This window comes from Lissotriton helveticus, chromosome 8 (genome assembly GCF_964261635.1).
Source record: "Lissotriton helveticus chromosome 8, aLisHel1.1, whole genome shotgun sequence".
NCBI lineage: Eukaryota > Metazoa > Chordata > Amphibia > Caudata > Salamandridae > Lissotriton > Lissotriton helveticus.
This window is the reverse complement of record NC_136069.1, coordinates 101,320,705-101,338,186: the sequence shown is the minus strand read 5'-3', so window position 1 is coordinate 101,338,186 and position 17,482 is coordinate 101,320,705. Positions and strand designations below refer to the sequence as shown.

The 17,482-nt window shown below is 47.8% G+C and overlaps 1 protein-coding gene across 1 annotated transcript in view; it reads right to left on the bottom strand.

The window, feature by feature from the left end:
- Positions 1 to 17,482, bottom strand: part of MAEL (maelstrom spermatogenic transposon silencer) — a 1,192,885-nt gene that overhangs the window by 379,526 nt on the left and 795,877 nt on the right. The window lies entirely within an intron of this gene.

Here is a 17,482-nt window from a genome sequence, read left to right as displayed (position 1 = left end):
TAGGAGCGCATATCTGCTGTAGGATGATATTTTGAGTATCCTTCTCATTTGGTACTAAAGTGTTGCCGCCACCCTTAAGCTTTTTAATTGTATTTTCTTTAAGTACTTGGGATGACCAAATTTGTATAAGTAGTGGCTTACTTCCTTATTGACTGCCGCTTTCAAGCGGACAGGATACAGATAATAATTTTCTAAAAAGTATCCTAGTGTTTTTAAATTAAAACGCTCTGCAATAGTGTAGGATGTCTGGGGTAGCAATCCCGCCTTGTACCTTTTTTCTCCTGATCTTTTTCCTGGCTATCCTTTCCCCTTTTGCAGCCCAGATAAAGCTGCTTAGTTCTCCTTGCAGTTTTTTTATTTGGTCGATGTGAAATTCCAGCGGGATAGTGCTAAACAGGTAGGTGAATTTCGGGAGAATAGCCATTTTAATTATATTTATCTTCCCATAAAAGAAAGTGGGAGACCTCCCCATACTTTTAGCAGCTTTCTTACTTATTAATAATATTTTATTTAATCTTTTACTCCAGGGTCTTGAGAATTATTGTTCCACTCTAGGATTTCTGTTTTTGCTTGGTTTGCTGGGTACCCTGATACTATTCCATGTTTCTAAAATGTCTATTTTTGGGAGGGAGGCCTCTAGATTGCTCGTAAATACCATCAGATCGTCCGCAAAGGGCATCCTTTTTCTCCCATCCCTGATGTTTGGACTGTATTATTCCCTTCTATTTTCTTATTAATTCTGCTAGTGGTTCTATATTATATTTTCTGTTAACCCTCCGTACATTAGAACCTTTGCTGACAGGGTTTTGTATATCTGTTTGATTGCGTTTTGGAAGGTCTCTCCCAAATTCAATTTCGCTAGGGTTGCATTTAAGGGCCAGCTCACGCTATTGAATGCTTTAGCAGCGTCCAGAGTTAAAATCGATAGTGGGGTTGCACGGTGTATTGCAATATCTATTGCAGTAATGAGTTCATGTGTAGGTTCTTGTATGAACCTACTTCTGATAAAGCCTTTTTGATTTGTGTGTACCAAAAAGCCCACAATCTTTCTGAGTCTTTGCGTGTATACCTTGTAGTCGGCATTTAGAAGTGTGATTGGCCTGTAGGATTCGCTTCTCGTGGGGTCTTTTCCCTGGTTTGAGTATAACATTAATGGTTGCATCATTCCAAGAGGCTGGAAGAGTTCCATCCACTGTAAATATTTCGTTTAGAAGTTCTGTCAGGGTGGGTGGCCAGTACTTCTCGCAAATGTATGTAATATATATATCATCTATATATCTCGTTTGGGAGTGCATCCGGACCTGCCACCTTGCTTTTTTTAAGTCTCTAAGGTTTCCAGTACATTGTCCTTGGTAATCCCTTGATTGAGCTCTGCTCCCGAGAAGATTCTGGGAGGGTACTTTTTTTCCAGCATTGATTGTATCTGCTCTTCCGTGGCCACCTTTTCCTTTGAATACAGTATGCTAAAGAATTTCGCAAACTCCTTCCTGATATCTTCCTCTTATGTGGTGTTTTGTTGATATTCTTTCTGTATCTTTTCAATCCTGTTATATGTTGCCTCTGTTTTCAATTTCCACGCTAGTAATTTCCCACATCCTTCCCCTTACTCGTAGTGTGATATCTTTCTTTGTTTCCCATTTATCTTTTACCATAGTTTCAAGAAAGTCTGCCAGTCCGTTTTTTTAAGGTTCTCCCCTCCTCAATACTGATTTTCTCTTGCTCGGTGATAGAGACCCTATTTATCTCGAGCTCCAGGGATATTAGCTTGTGCTCCAGGGATATTATCTTTTTCTAGTTCCCGGATCTTATTTTCTTTAAGCTTGTTTTTATATGCCGCAAGACTGGCTATTCTTCCCCTGATAAAGGCCTTATAGGCCTCCCAAGCAATTTGCTTCAGTCTCTTTCTTTGTTCAGAACTCCTCTGTATCTTTTTCCAATGCTTCTATACAGCTTTCATTTGACAATTTAAGTTAAGGTGTAAGATCAATGCAGAGTGGTCTGACAGGTGTGCTGGTACATGTTCTACTCCTCGTGTAGAATTTAATAGGTCCCTGTCTATCAAGTAGTTTATTCTTGATGCGTGCCCCAATCTCTTGTTTAGCAGCGTGAATATATTTTAATTATCACCTTTTACCCTCCATATATCTAAAACCCCTAGATCGTTAATGCAAAGGTTAACCCACTCCTTCATTTTTGGTAGGTTTGAGCCATTCTTGGGAGGAAACCTATATTTCTTCAAGTCCAGATTATATTAAAATCTCCCCCCATTAATATAGGTGCTGGCACGGTTAGGAGATGACAGTGTAGTTTTTGACGTGGTTCTGGGTCATCCAAATTGGGCCTGTAGTATCCAACCACTGTATATAAGTTATTGCACATCTTCAACTTCACCACCACCCATCTCCCTTTCTTATCGACCTCCCTGCTCCTAGAGATTTCTTAAAGAGTATAACCACCCCTTTCACACTACAGTCTTGGATTGTACATACCCACGTATCTATCCATTTATGGTTTTTAAGAATTTTCTCCCATTCTTCTTTTAGTAAGTGTGTTTCTTGCAATATCATTATTTCACGGTCCACTATTTCTAAGTATTCCAGTATTTTAGCCTTTTTATTATCCTGAATTTTTATCCGATTTTTCTGATATATAAAAATTGGATTTAATTTCTCTCATGGTAGTCCTCATTTTTTCCATACTATCTGTATTTTCTTGTGGAAGTAGGCCGTCATCTGGCACTTTAGCGCTTGTGGTGTCCGCGGCAAGCTCTTGTTGGACCAGTGTCACTAGAGCACTGTATCTGTTGCTGTTACTGACCGTTGACATTGTTTTTGCTACCTCCTCACTGAGGGTTTCTACTTGTCTTTCGGTTTGGTTTTTGTTGTAATACTTTTCCACTTTCTGAGATTGCTGTATTTTAAAGAAGGACTTGAGGGTGCTATCTTTTGTTTTGTCAATCCCAATGTTTTTAGCTTGGCCTGACTTGCTCTAGACACAGGGTGCTGTGCTTTCCCTGCTGCAGTTTGTCTTTTCTTTTTCTTTGTACTTTTAGAGACAACAGGGGGGATGAATTGGAGGTAGATGAGGAGGTTTTCATTTTTGTGTATACCTTTACTATCTCATGAGGGTACCCTGGCACCACTTCTTCTAGTGGGAGATTTTTGCTCCTTAAACAACCTGCGAATTAGCTCGGTTGCACTGTCTGAGTTAATCCCCGCAGAGCAGGGAGCGGGACTAAGATGCCTTGGTTTCTGTACTCAGTTTAGTGTTTGCCACTTTTACCATTTTTTCTTCCACTTGCTCAAGCTCTACAATATGTGGTTTAGCCTGATCTGTGCAGTTTGTCGTGGAAATACTTTTATATTGCTCACTCAATTTAGCATTTAATTTGGCACCCCGTCCTCCCCTCACTGTGCTGTCAGACCTCCCCTTTTTCACTAACCGGAAGAGCTTGACGACTTCCACTTTTCTCACCTCCACTCCGCAGTGTGCACTAGCAGTCTGTCCTCCTCCTCGCTTTGCAGTAGACTCTGGGGGTTGTTTCTTCCATTTGGTGAGTGTAGGAGAGTAGGGTCTGCAATCCTATGATCACCCAGATTTTTTGCTTTTTGCTGCACTGGTTTACGACTTTCCCTGGCTGTGGGCCTGCTAATCAGACCCACAGCCTAGCTGTTCTCTCTATCCAAATTGTACCCAGGTACTGAATTGGCACTGGGCCCTCTCCAAGTCCCTGTACCCAGGGCTGAGGTGCACCCAGAAGTCTCCCAGGGGCTGAAGCATGTATTATGCCACCCCTGGATTGACTAACTAAAACTGACACAACTGGCTGCACGACAGCTGGGGCAAGGTGGTGTAAACACCCTTTGCTTTAGATATAGTATACCTATATCTAACCCTAAAATGGACACACAGATCTCCTATCAGTCACTCCTATGGCAGGCCTTAACAATCCTGAAGGCAGAGTGCTTGGAATCGTGTGAGATGGTGCTCTGGCATGAGCTGAGCCTGTCTGCGGCTTTCGGGATCTATCCCTTAGCCGTTTCCATGATATCGCATACCATATACTCTTAAGTGCATTATAATCCTCGCGGTTATGTGCCAACTCTGGTATCGCTTTATCAAAACATGTCGAGTAAGGTGTCATACGACTTGGAATACTAACCCCTCGCCAATTCTGGCGACGGGGTTAGCATTCCACCCTTCTAGAGGGACACGACATGCCTGTAACCTATAACCCGGTTAAACGTCAGACAGAGCCTTAGCATCCACAAAATGGATGCTGCCACCGAGACACAAGTCTGCCCTCCTGCTGCTGGGAGTCCTCCCAGAGCAGGAGATAAGGACAAAGGGTTTCCTGCCAGGGGCGGTGCCAGCACCGTCCCAGACAGGGTTTTGTGTATTGTAGGTAGGCAGGGCTTTAGAGGAAGGTGACTGCAAGTAGCACCCCGGTGCTCACTGTGCATAGGCCGGCTTGAACCAGTTCCAGGGTCACTCCAGACCCTGTGCTGGGGAAAAGCCCGCCAAGGAAGTGGGTGTAACCACCCCCCTCCTAGTCCCACCCATAGGGCAGGACTTAGTCGCGTGCCAGCCCCTTTTTACAGGATAAAGGTAGAGACTGGCCCCCTTCCAAATCAGATCATCTTTGAATCCTGAAACTACTTTCTGCGAAAGGAACTCAAGACTTCTTCCTAAAGATTTCTCCCTTGTGACTAAGGAGTAGTCACCCTGCATCCGCAGGCACCATCTAAGAACACTGCGGTCTGCTGTAAGTCCTTCCTCCGGAATCCGACTGCCCAGCTCGACGAGAACCGGCTTCCCTGGCACCTCTGACCTCTACCCACCTCTACAGCCCAGCTGAGAATCGTGGGTGCGACGAGACCTCAAGGGACCGGCCATCTGCAAGACTGCACGACTTCTTTCCAGCAAGCCCGCCGAGTAATCTACTGGTGAGTGCTTTGGGGTCCGAGAAGCCCCGACTCTGAGCAGTTCCAGCTCCGAAGTGCAGCCCCCCAGCATCTCCACGATCTGCGTGGGGCCCTTCTGCTTTCCGCTGCTCACCGCGTTGTTTGGCTACTAGCCCGTTGGCTTGTGGCCTTCCTGACGACGCCCGACGACATTTCTGCCGCTGGTCTGGTTGCTCCAGACTGGCCCTTGCTCCCTTCAAGAAGAGGAGCACCCCGGACCCTCCTGGTCCACTCAAGACGCCATTTTGAGTCCACCGCGTGGGCTTGAATTAGCCAAGGCTTGTTGCCCAATCCTGGGTAACTTCGACGCCAACGACTTCATCCTTCGTGGGACAGCTCGCACCTCCATCCTGGTCGCCGACAACGCCTCCTGGTCCGAGAGACTGCAGAGCCCAGCAGCGCCCACTCACCTGACTGCGGTGACTTCGCCCGGTGCCATCCTGGTGCCCACTTAATCACTGGCTAGTGATTCAAGAACTTGGTCCCCTCTGCTTTCAGGTTTTCTTCTTCCTTGATCCAGGCTTGGATCCATCGAACTTTCCTTCACTGGTCGCCTGCCAGCAACTTCTTCCTTCCAGGCTCCTGGTCCGGCAACGAGATCCCCGACGTCTTTTCAGACCTATGCAGCTGCAGCCCCTGGGCTAGGTAACTTCGGCACTTCGGTGTCCCAGCATAGCCTCACTATCCTAGGGTCAGGATCCACTGTCGTTTTCTTCCCACCAGGTCGGGTTCGCCCGTGAACACTAACTTTGTGAATTCTAGCTTCCATAGACTTTGTCCCGCATCCCGCGTGAGAGTGCACACTCTGCACCCGAGTCCCCTGGGCCTCCTAGTAGTAATCTAACGATTCCCTAGTCCAGTCCTAGCGATTCCAAAGCCTATTAGAACTGTTACTTACCTGCTAGTAATTCGCATTCCACTTTTAGCGTATATGGTTTTTCGTGCCCCTCGGGCATTTGTGTAACGTGCTAACTTAAAAGTATTTTCGTAAGAGTTTTGTTGTGTGCTTAGCACCCTGTCCTCATAAAGAGTACAGGGTTGTTGTGATTCTAATAAATACATTGTTTATTTTCATAACACTTGTGTGGTGTCCTTTCACTGGGTGTTCAAGGGGTAATGTGATGGTAAAACAGCTGGCTTAACACGCCCTCTAGAGTCTTAGCCTTAGACTGTTCGTATCCATGCTACTAGGATAGCTGGTCTATAAGGTTGTCTTACAACCAATCATCAATAAGGGTTGTTTGGACTGATATATAGTGATCACTAGAATAGTGAGCACTGCACATCAGGCCAACTTCTCACATTGGTGGCAGCGGTGGGATTCGAACCCACGCCTCCAGAGAGAAGGGTTTAGATACTAAACACCTGACTAAAATAGTGCCCCCCTTTAAGCAAGGGGATGACATCCAGAAATGGATGGCTGCTCTGGAGAGGGCCTGCACTGTGCAGAACATTCCCCAGAGTCAGTGGGCAGCTATACTGTGGCTCTCCTTTGATGGTAAAGGTAGAGATAAGCTCCTCACTACAAGAGTGGAGGATGCTAACAATTACCAGGTCCTGAAGAATACACTGGTTGATGGGTTTGGTTTAACCACTGAGCAGTACAGGTTGCTGTTCAGAGACACCCAGAAAACTCCGTCTCAGGACTGGTCTGATTTTGTGGATTGTGCCACTAAGGCTTTGGAGGGCTGGTTGCTGGGTAGCAAGGTTACAGATTACACAGGATTGTATAATCTAATGATGAGAGAACAAATTTTGAACAATTGTCAGAACCAGTTGCTGCACCAGCACCTTGTTGATTCAGATCTGACCTCTCCCCAAGAATTGGGAAAGAAGGCAGACAAATGGGTCAGGACAAGGATCAAGCAGAACCAGGACCAGAACCAGGGTGGTCAGAAGAAAGCAGACCAGAAGGGTAATGTTAAGAATGAGCAAAATGACCAGAAGTCTTCACCAGGTCCCCAACAAACCAAAGAGGGTGGGGGTCAGGCTTCCCAGAAGAAGAAGACTCAAGAAGGCCAGTCAAAAAGGTGGTGCCAGTACTGCAAAAGTAAATCTCACTGGTTTAGTGAGTGCACCAAAAGAGGAGGAGGACAAACTCCTGCCACTACAGCTCCTAAAGCAACTGCACCCCCTAGTACAGTCAGTAGTGGTAGTGTCACTCCCAAGGCATTAGTTGGGTTAACCTTGGGTACTGAGGGGTCTGACAACTTAGTTGGCACACTCACTCAGGCTGTCCTTGTCTGTACAGGGGATATGGATATGTCCCCTGAAATAAGTCCCAATACTTTGGGCAAATACAGGCAGACACCTTTGATTAATGGCAAAATGGCTCAGGCCTATAGGGACACTTGTGCCAGTGTCACCATGGTGACACCTAACTTTGTGGACCCTGGACAGATCATGCCAGGTACTGATTTCCTGGTGACCAATGCCAGCAATGTCACTACTAGTCATAGTGTGGCAATTGTGGCTTTCTCCTGGGGTGGAGTGAAGGGACAAAAGAAAGTTGTAGTCAGTTCAGACCTCCCAGTTGATTGTTTGTTGGGCAATGATTTGGAGTCATCACAATGGTCAGAAGTGGAGCAGAGGACTCACATGGAGATGTTAGGCTTGCCAGCACATGTGCTTGCTGTGACTAGGTCACAGGCCAGAAGATGCCCCACTGAACAGGTGCTGGATCCTGAAATTATGGACCAGACACCTCCCAAGAAGAAGAGCAGTAAGGGTAAGGCTTTGCCTTCCCCCTTGCCCCAGGTTGAGGATCAAGTCTCTGAGGAGGCTGATCTAGCAGAGCTGAGGGAAACTGAGCCTAAAGAGCTTGAACTTGATCAAGTTGAGTTTCTGGGCTCAGGGGGACCCTCCAGAGCAGACCTGGGGAAGGAACAGTTGAGCTGCCCTTCCCTTGAACCCCTCAGACAGCAGGCTGCTGCTGAGGCTGCAGGGAATGCCACAGGTGCCCACAGGGTATACTGGGAAGATGGACTCCTGTACTCTGAGTCAAGAGACCCCAAGCCTGGTGCAACCAGGAGGCTGGTCATCCCCTTGTCTCTGAGAGGTTTCCTTCTCACCTTGGCCCATGAGATTCCCCTTGCAGGTCATTTAGGTCAGACAAAGACTTGGGACAGGCTTGTCTCACACTTTCACTGGCCCCATATGAATGAGAATACCAAGGAGTTTTGTCGCTCCTGTGTCACTTGCCAAGCCAGTGGTAAGTCAGGTGGCACAACAAAGGCCCCCCTCATACCACTACCTGTGGTGGGGGTTCCCTTTGAAAGAGTGGGGATTGACATTGTTGGTCCAATGGAACCCCAGACAGCATCAGGACACAAGTTTATACTGGTGGTGGTGGACCATGCCACCAGGTATCCTGAGGCTATTCCCCTTAGGACCACTACAGCCCCTGTAGTGGCAAGAGCCCTAGTTGGAGTGTTCTCCAGAGTGGGTTTCCCTAAGGAGGTCGTTTCTGACAGAGGTACAAACTTCATGTCAGGATATCTGACTGCCATGTGGAAAGAGTGTGGTGTGAACTACAAGTTCACCACACCCTATCATCCACAATGCAATGGGCTTGTTGAGAGATTCAACAGGACCCTGAAAGGGATGATTCATGGACTACCTGAACCTCTTAGGAGAAGATGGGATGTCCTGATCCCCTGCCTCCTGTTTGCTTACAGAGAGGTCCCACAGAAGGGGGTTGGCTACAGCCCTTTTGAGCTTCTGTATGGGCATCCTGTAAGAGGACCCCTGTGTTTGGTGAAGGAAGGATGGGAGAGACCTCTCAAAAAGCCTGCAACCAACATAGTGGACTATGTACTTGGTCTCCGCTCCAGGATGGCTGAGTATATGGAGAAGGCATCTAAAAACCTTGAGGCCAGCCAGGAACTTCAAAAAGCTTGGCATGACCAAAAGGCTGTACTGACTGTGTACCAGCCAGGACAGAAGGTGTGGGTGCTGGAGCCAGTGGCCCCAGCAGCTCTGAAAGACAAATGGTCTGGGCCCCACACCATCATTGAGCAAAAGGGAGAGGTTACCTACTTGGTGGACCTTGGAACTCCCAGGAGCCCTCTCAGAGTGCTCCATGTTAACAGGCTCAAAGCATATGTTGACAGGAAGGACATGAGCTTGCTCATGGCCACAGATGAGGGACAGGAGGAAGAGAGTGACCCTCTCCCAGACCTGCTCACTCAGAATCCTGATGATGGGTCAGTTGATGGTGTTGTCTTTTGTGGCAGCCTCACTGAACATCAGCAACAGGATTGCAGGCAAGTTCTGCAATCCTTTCGACATATGTTCTCTCTGACCCCCAGCCAAACTGATTGGTGTACCCATGATGTTGACACTGGAGACAGTCTGCCTGTCAAGAGTAAAATCTACAGACAGCCTGATCATGTTAGAGACTGCATAAAAACTGAAGTGCAGAAAATGTTGGAACTGGGAGTCATTGAGCCCTCAGATAGCCCTTGGGCTAGCCCAGTAGTTCTAGTGCCAAAGCCTCACACCCAGGGTGGTAAGAGAGAGATGAGGTTTTGCGTAGACTACAGAGGCCTCAATGCAGTCACTAAGACTGATGCCCACCCAATCCCAAGAGCAGATGAGCTTATAGATAGATTGGCTTCTGCCAACTTCTTAAGCACATTTGATTTGACAGCTGGGTATTGGCAAATCAGGTTAGCTGAGGAAGCCAAACCTAAGACAGCATTTTCTACCCCTGGAGGGCATTATCAATTTGTGGTAATGCCCTTTGGACTGAAAAATGCACCTGCCACCTTCCAAAGGTTGGTGAATCAAGTCCTCACTGGGCTGGATGACTTCTGTGCAGCTTATCTTGACGATATTGCTGTCTTTAGCTCCACCTGGGAGGATCACCTGGTCCACCTGAGGAAAGTGTTAGAGGCCCTGCAAAAGGCAGGCCTCACTATCAAGGCCACAAAGTGCCAGATAGGGCAGACACAGGTTGTATACCTGGGCCACCTTGTAGGTGGAGGCCAGGTTCAGCCACTGGAGAGTAAGATACAGGCCATCAAGGACTGGACTCCTCCAATCACCCAGACTCAGGTTCGAGCTTTCTTGGGCCTGACTGGGTACTATAGGAAGTTTGTCAGAAATTATGGGTCCATAGTGACCCCCCTTAATGACCTGACAAGCAAGAAGATGCCAAAGAAAGTTCAGTGGACAGCAAGCTGTCAGAAAGCATTCAATGACCTAAAGCAGGCCATGTGCACAGCACCTATCCTCAAGAGTCCAGATTACTCCAAGCCATTCATTGTCCAAACAGATGCTTCTGAGTTGGGTGTGGGAGCTGTTCTGTCTCAACTGAATTTTGATGGTAATGATCAGCCTATTGCTTTCATTAGTAGAAGGTTGACACCCAGAGAGAAAAATTGGTCAGCTATTGAGAGGGAGGCCTTTGCTGTGGTCTGGGCCCTGAAGAAGCTGAGGGCCTACTTGTTTGGCACTCACTTCACCATTCAGACAGACCATAAGCCCCTCTTGTGGCTAAATCAGATGAAGGGTGAAAACCCCAAACTGCTTAGGTGGTCCATTTCCCTACAGGGGATGGATTTTACAGTGGAGCATAGACCTGGGACTGATCACAGCAATGCTGATGGGCTCTCCAGGTATTTCCACTTAGAGCAAGAAGACTCACCTGGTCAAGGTTAGTTTATTGTCCCAAAGTTTGGGGGGGGGTCATGTAGGAGAGTAGGGTCTGCAATCCTATGATCACCCAGATTTTTTGCTTTTTGCTGCACTGGTTTACGACTTTCCCTGGCTGTGGGCCTGCTAATCAGACCCACAGCCTAGCTGTTCTCTCTATCCAAATTGTACCCAGGTACTGAATTGGCACTGGGCCCTCTCCAAGTCCCTGTACCCAGGGCTGAGGTGCACCCAGAAGTCTCCCAGGGGCTGAAGCATGTATTATGCCACCCCTGGATTGACTAACTAAAACTGACACAACTGGCTGCACGACAGCTGGGGCAAGGTGGTGTAAACACCCTTTGCTTTAGATATAGTATACCTATATCTAACCCTAAAATGGACACACAGATCTCCTATCAGTCACTCCTATGGCAGGCCTTAACAATCCTGAAGGCAGAGTGCTTGGAATCGTGTGAGATGGTGCTCTGGCATGAGCTGAGCCTGTCTGCGGCTTTCGGGATCTATCCCTTAGCCGTTTCCATGATATCGCATACCATATACTCTTAAGTGCATTATAATCCTCGCGGTTATGTGCCAACTCTGGTATCGCTTTATCAAAACATGTCGAGTAAGGTGTCATACGACTTGGAATACTAACCCCTCGCCAATTCTGGCGACGGGGTTAGCATTCCACCCTTCTAGAGGGACACGACATGCCTGTAACCTATAACCCGGTTAAACGTCAGACAGAGCCTTAGCATCCACAAAATGGATGCTGCCACCGAGACACAAGTCTGCCCTCCTGCTGCTGGGAGTCCTCCCAGAGCAGGAGATAAGGACAAAGGGTTTCCTGCCAGGGGCGGTGCCAGCACCGTCCCAGACAGGGTTTTGTGTATTGTAGGTAGGCAGGGCTTTAGAGGAAGGTGACTGCAAGTAGCACCCCGGTGCTCACTGTGCATAGGCCGGCTTGAACCAGTTCCAGGGTCACTCCAGACCCTGTGCTGGGGAAAAGCCCGCCAAGGAAGTGGGTGTAACCACCCCCCTCCTAGTCCCACCCATAGGGCAGGACTTAGTCGCGTGCCAGCCCCTTTTTACAGGATAAAGGTAGAGACTGGCCCCCTTCCAAATCAGATCATCTTTGAATCCTGAAACTACTTTCTGCGAAAGGAACTCAAGACTTCTTCCTAAAGATTTCTCCCTTGTGACTAAGGAGTAGTCACCCTGCATCCGCAGGCACCATCTAAGAACACTGCGGTCTGCTGTAAGTCCTTCCTCCGGAATCCGACTGCCCAGCTCGACGAGAACCGGCTTCCCTGGCACCTCTGACCTCTACCCACCTCTACAGCCCAGCTGAGAATCGTGGGTGCGACGAGACCTCAAGGGACCGGCCATCTGCAAGACTGCACGACTTCTTTCCAGCAAGCCCGCCGAGTAATCTACTGGTGAGTGCTTTGGGGTCCGAGAAGCCCCGACTCTGAGCAGTTCCAGCTCCGAAGTGCAGCCCCCCAGCATCTCCACGATCTGCGTGGGGCCCTTCTGCTTTCCGCTGCTCACCGCGTTGTTTGGCTACTAGCCCGTTGGCTTGTGGCCTTCCTGACGACGCCCGACGACATTTCTGCCGCTGGTCTGGTTGCTCCAGACTGGCCCTTGCTCCCTTCAAGAAGAGGAGCACCCCGGACCCTCCTGGTCCACTCAAGACGCCATTTTGAGTCCACCGCGTGGGCTTGAATTAGCCAAGGCTTGTTGCCCAATCCTGGGTAACTTCGACGCCAACGACTTCATCCTTCGTGGGACAGCTCGCACCTCCATCCTGGTCGCCGACAACGCCTCCTGGTCCGAGAGACTGCAGAGCCCAGCAGCGCCCACTCACCTGACTGCGGTGACTTCGCCCGGTGCCATCCTGGTGCCCACTTAATCACTGGCTAGTGATTCAAGAACTTGGTCCCCTCTGCTTTCAGGTTTTCTTCTTCCTTGATCCAGGCTTGGATCCATCGAACTTTCCTTCACTGGTCGCCTGCCAGCAACTTCTTCCTTCCAGGCTCCTGGTCCGGCAACGAGATCCCCGACGTCTTTTCAGACCTATGCAGCTGCAGCCCCTGGGCTAGGTAACTTCGGCACTTCGGTGTCCCAGCATAGCCTCACTATCCTAGGGTCAGGATCCACTGTCGTTTTCTTCCCACCAGGTCGGGTTCGCCCGTGAACACTAACTTTGTGAATTCTAGCTTCCATAGACTTTGTCCCGCATCCCGCGTGAGAGTGCACACTCTGCACCCGAGTCCCCTGGGCCTCCTAGTAGTAATCTAACGATTCCCTAGTCCAGTCCTAGCGATTCCAAAGCCTATTAGAACTGTTACTTACCTGCTAGTAATTCGCATTCCACTTTTAGCGTATATGGTTTTTCGTGCCCCTCGGGCATTTGTGTAACGTGCTAACTTAAAAGTATTTTCGTAAGAGTTTTGTTGTGTGCTTAGCACCCTGTCCTCATAAAGAGTACAGGGTTGTTGTGATTCTAATAAATACATTGTTTATTTTCATAACACTTGTGTGGTGTCCTTTCACTGGGTGTTCAAGGGGTAATGTGATGGTAAAACAGCTGGCTTAACACGCCCTCTAGAGTCTTAGCCTTAGACTGTTCGTATCCATGCTACTAGGATAGCTGGTCTATAAGGTTGTCTTACAACCAATCATCAATAAGGGTTGTTTGGACTGATATATAGTGATCACTAGAATAGTGAGCACTGCACATCAGGCCAACTTCTCACAGTGAGGTATGCGGTCCGGGCGTTTTCCCCCTGTACACGACTCTTGCTAAGACTTTCCTGTCGGTTCGACACGCCGTGGCCGCCTCAACCCACACCCCTGCCCTACCCCCTGGCTATTTAATCCAGAGGCAGAATAGACCAGTCCACCGAGGTGGTGGATTGGCGATTAGTGAAGTGAAGTGAAGGGGTTTTGTAGAGGGCGGCTGTTGCCCGAGGGCGTCCAAGCGCTGGTAGTGGAAAAGAGACACAGATTCAGAGGAGGGGGAAAGCAAGGAAGCATTAGTTTCTGAATAGAAAAGTTTTGAGTTCTTTACGGAAGTGTAGAAGGGAGGGAATGGCTCCAAGTGGGAAGGGGAGCGAGTTCCAGAGCCTGGCGGCATTCAGCGAAAAGGACCTGCCTCCTGCTCTGGCTTTTTTGATTCTTGGTACTATGGCGAGGAGTGCGTTTGTGGAGCGCAGGGTTTTTCCAGGGCAATAGGGAGAGAGAAGTGAGTGGTTGATTTCCGGGTTTGCTCTGTAAAATGCTTGATGTGATATGCAGAGCACCTTGAATTTTATTCTCTCTCTGACTGGGAGCCAGTGAAGGGATCTAATCCCTGCCTTGACTGACTCTCTGCGAGGGATCTGTAGGAGAGTGCAGGCGGCACAGTTCTGTGTTCTTTGTAGTTTTTCCAACACATACTCTGGGGCTCCTAAGTATAAGGCATTGTTGAAGTCCAGCCTAGATTGTACCAAACCCTGGATGACCACTTGTCTGGCTTCGAGGGGTAGTAGTGGCAGAATTTTCTTCAACATTCGAATGATCCCGAAGCAGGTTGCAGCTGTTTTGGTTGCTTGGGTGTTTAATGTGAGTTTGTTATCTAGCCACACTCCTAGACTCTTTATGTTTTCCTTAGGAGTTGGCATTGGTCCCAAGTTAGAGGGCCATAGCTGTTGGTAGGTGGAGGGAGGAGAGGGGCCGAGGATCATGATCTCGGTTTTATCACCGTTGAGTTTTAAGGATGACGATGTCATCCATCTTTTGACTTCCTCCATGCATGCTGCCAGATTGGGTTGAAGGGGCAGCATGCTGCCTTTCTGGGTTAGGGAGACCACCAGCTGGGTGTCGTCCGCGTACGATATGATTTTAATTCCGTATTTTTGGACGACACCCGCCAGTGGCCTCATATATACGTTAAATAGCGTGGGGCTTAATGAGGAGCCCTGAGGCACACCACAGTCTAGGGGATGGATTTTGGAGTAAGAGTCGCCATCGAAGACCTGGAAGGTTCTGTTACTAAGGAACAAACCTAGCCATTCTAGGGCGGTTCCTGATATACCGACATTGGAAAGCCGAGCTAGTAGAGTTTTGTGGCACACCGTATCGGATGCCGCACTTAGATCGAGGAGGACCACTGCCACTGTCCCTCCTCGATCCAAGATCTTCCTAGCTTCTTCTGTGACGGCTAGTAGTGCCGTCTCTGGGGCGGAACCCTGTTTGGGAGGCGTCCAGTAGGAGGTTCTTCTCAAGATAGTTGGTAAAATGGAGGTTGACATGCTTCTCCAAGATTTTGCTTGCCCATGGTAGCAGGGAGATTGGGCGATAGTTGTTGGAGTCAGTTGGATTGAGATTTGGCTTTTTTAATAGTGCTTTCACCATTGCTTGTTTCCATGCAGGGGGAACCACCCCTGATGAGATTGAACTGTTGAGTAGATCCAGGAGAGTAGGAAGAGTGATTGGATGGACCATATTCATCATTGTAGGGGGTACAGGATCGAGAGGGGAACCAGATTTTACCTGGAGTGCTAGAAGTTTGAGTGATTCCAGGTCTAATAATTGGAATTCATTTAGATGAGTTTGCGCAGGGTGTTCATTCGCGCTTGTGAATTGTGACAGAACAGTTTCGGGGATGGGGTTTGTGAATGAAGAATATATTCTATTTATTTTTTGGTAGAAGAATTCGGCTAATTCGTTGCAGCGGGAGATGGGATCAGGGGTTATAATTGTAGGTGGGGGGATTTTGGAAAGGGTTTTAACTATCTGAAAGATTTCTTTGGGTTTTGACCTGGCTTCCATGATTTTCTCATAGTAGGTAGATTGAGCAGCTTTTATTTCCATTTTGTAGGCTCTGATATTTTCCCTATACCTTTCTCTATCGATTAAGGCGTATCCCAAGCGCCACTTCCTCTCCATTTTCCTGCACGGTCGTTTTAACTCCCTGAGTTTTTCCGAGTACCAGGGGGCGGTTTCTCTGGCTCTTTTTAGTTTAGTTTTTCTTGCAGGGAGGATGGAATCAATGGAATTTTCTAACCATTTGTTAAAGGATATGCTGTTTAGGTTCCGGGTTTTTAGAGAGTGCGGGTTTGGAGGCAGAGAGAAGGCCGGACCATGCTTCTAGCGGAAGTTTCGACCAATTTCTCATCTTCCGAGTTGTGAGGGGCGGGGTCGGGGTAATGTTTTCTATGGACCAATTAAGAAGGATTAGATGGTGATCCGTCCAAGGTAGGGGGGTGGTGGATTCGACTGTTAGGGTGGGACAGTTTGTAAAAACTGGGTCAAGTATGTGACTTTTATCGTGGGTAGGCACCTTTATTAGTTGTCGTAGTTGGATTGCAGCCAAGCTAGTGGTGACCTTGTTGGCAACGCAGTCGGTGCTGACATCAAAATGAATATTGAGGTCGCCCAACAGCGTGAAATTTGAAGAGGACATCGCGATATCTGCAGCAATCGAAGGTACGGAGGAGGGATTATACACAGGGATACCCTTAAGTGTATAACGACAGAGAAGCCAAAAGCCTACGTTTTTTGTATTAAAATAGGTGACTCCTTTTCCTTTGCTGGTGTATTGCTGTACCGCCCTCCAGGATACGCCACGCAATTCCTTGAAAGCATAGGGGAGGTACTTAGCGGCCAGACTCTCAGGTTCACTAATTTCACCATATTAGGAGATTTAAATCTTCACATGGACGATCTTAATGACAAACATGCTTCCAGCTTTAAAGAAATCCTGCAGGTTCTGGGGCCGATGATGCATACTTCGGAACCTACTCACTTGGCAGGCCATATCCTTGACTGCATCAGCACTAATATAGAGATGATGAGTGTAAAATCCCCGGTTCGACAAACATGGATGGACCACAAATTTATTGAATTTAGCTTTAGCACTGGGGAAACTGAGAAAAAGAAGGAGAAATACCAAAAGGATGAACCTGTACCCTGCTGGGGCAAAACCATTGAACACTCTGACCTTTATAATTGGACAAAGGATAGCAAACCTACTCTCTCAGGAAACATCCACACTGACAATCAGAGATTTGAAGACTGGATGACTGAGATAGGTAATAAGATTACAACCGCAGGGACAAGATCCAAATCCAATAAAGAAAAGTACTCTGCACCTTGGTTCTCAGGTCTACTAAAAGAAATGTTGGTCAATGTTAAAGTTTTAGAGCGAAAGTGGCGACACCATTATGTGCAGGAGGAAAAAAGGGCATACAAGACAGGGAGGAGACACTATCATGCTGCGATCAAAAGTGCAAAAACCAAGTACTATACGGCACAAATTGAAGCGACAGGCAATAAACAAAAAGAAATATTTAAAATTGTAAATAGTTTCAGAAACCCTAAGGCACTGACACAAGAGATCCCACCTTCACAGAACTTATGTGATAAGATAGTATCTATTTTCTGGGTAAAATAGTCAGCTATCACGAAAGACTTCCCACCGTTTAAGCCGGAGGAAACAGAGGTCAAGTCTAATCTAAGCATTTATAAACCCTGCTGGGAATCTTTTGACCCTATTAGTCTGGAAGACACACATAAGACGGTATCTACGATGAAATCAAGATCTCCTTTTGATCCCTGTCCCCCAACGTTGCTGAAAGCAATAGTAGGAGAAGTCAACCCTGAAATAAATTCTATTATTAATGCCTCCCTTGTATCAGGCGAGATCCCCTCGCGATGGAAAGTGGCAGCAGTCAGACCCCGGCAAAAAAAAGCTGTCAAGGATCCGGCTACTCTTACAAATCTACACCCAATTTCACTTCTCCCAATTCTATGCAAACTGACTGAATCTTGTGTCAACAAACAGCTGATGACATTTCTGGAGGAGAATGAAATCCTCCATCCGTGCCAAG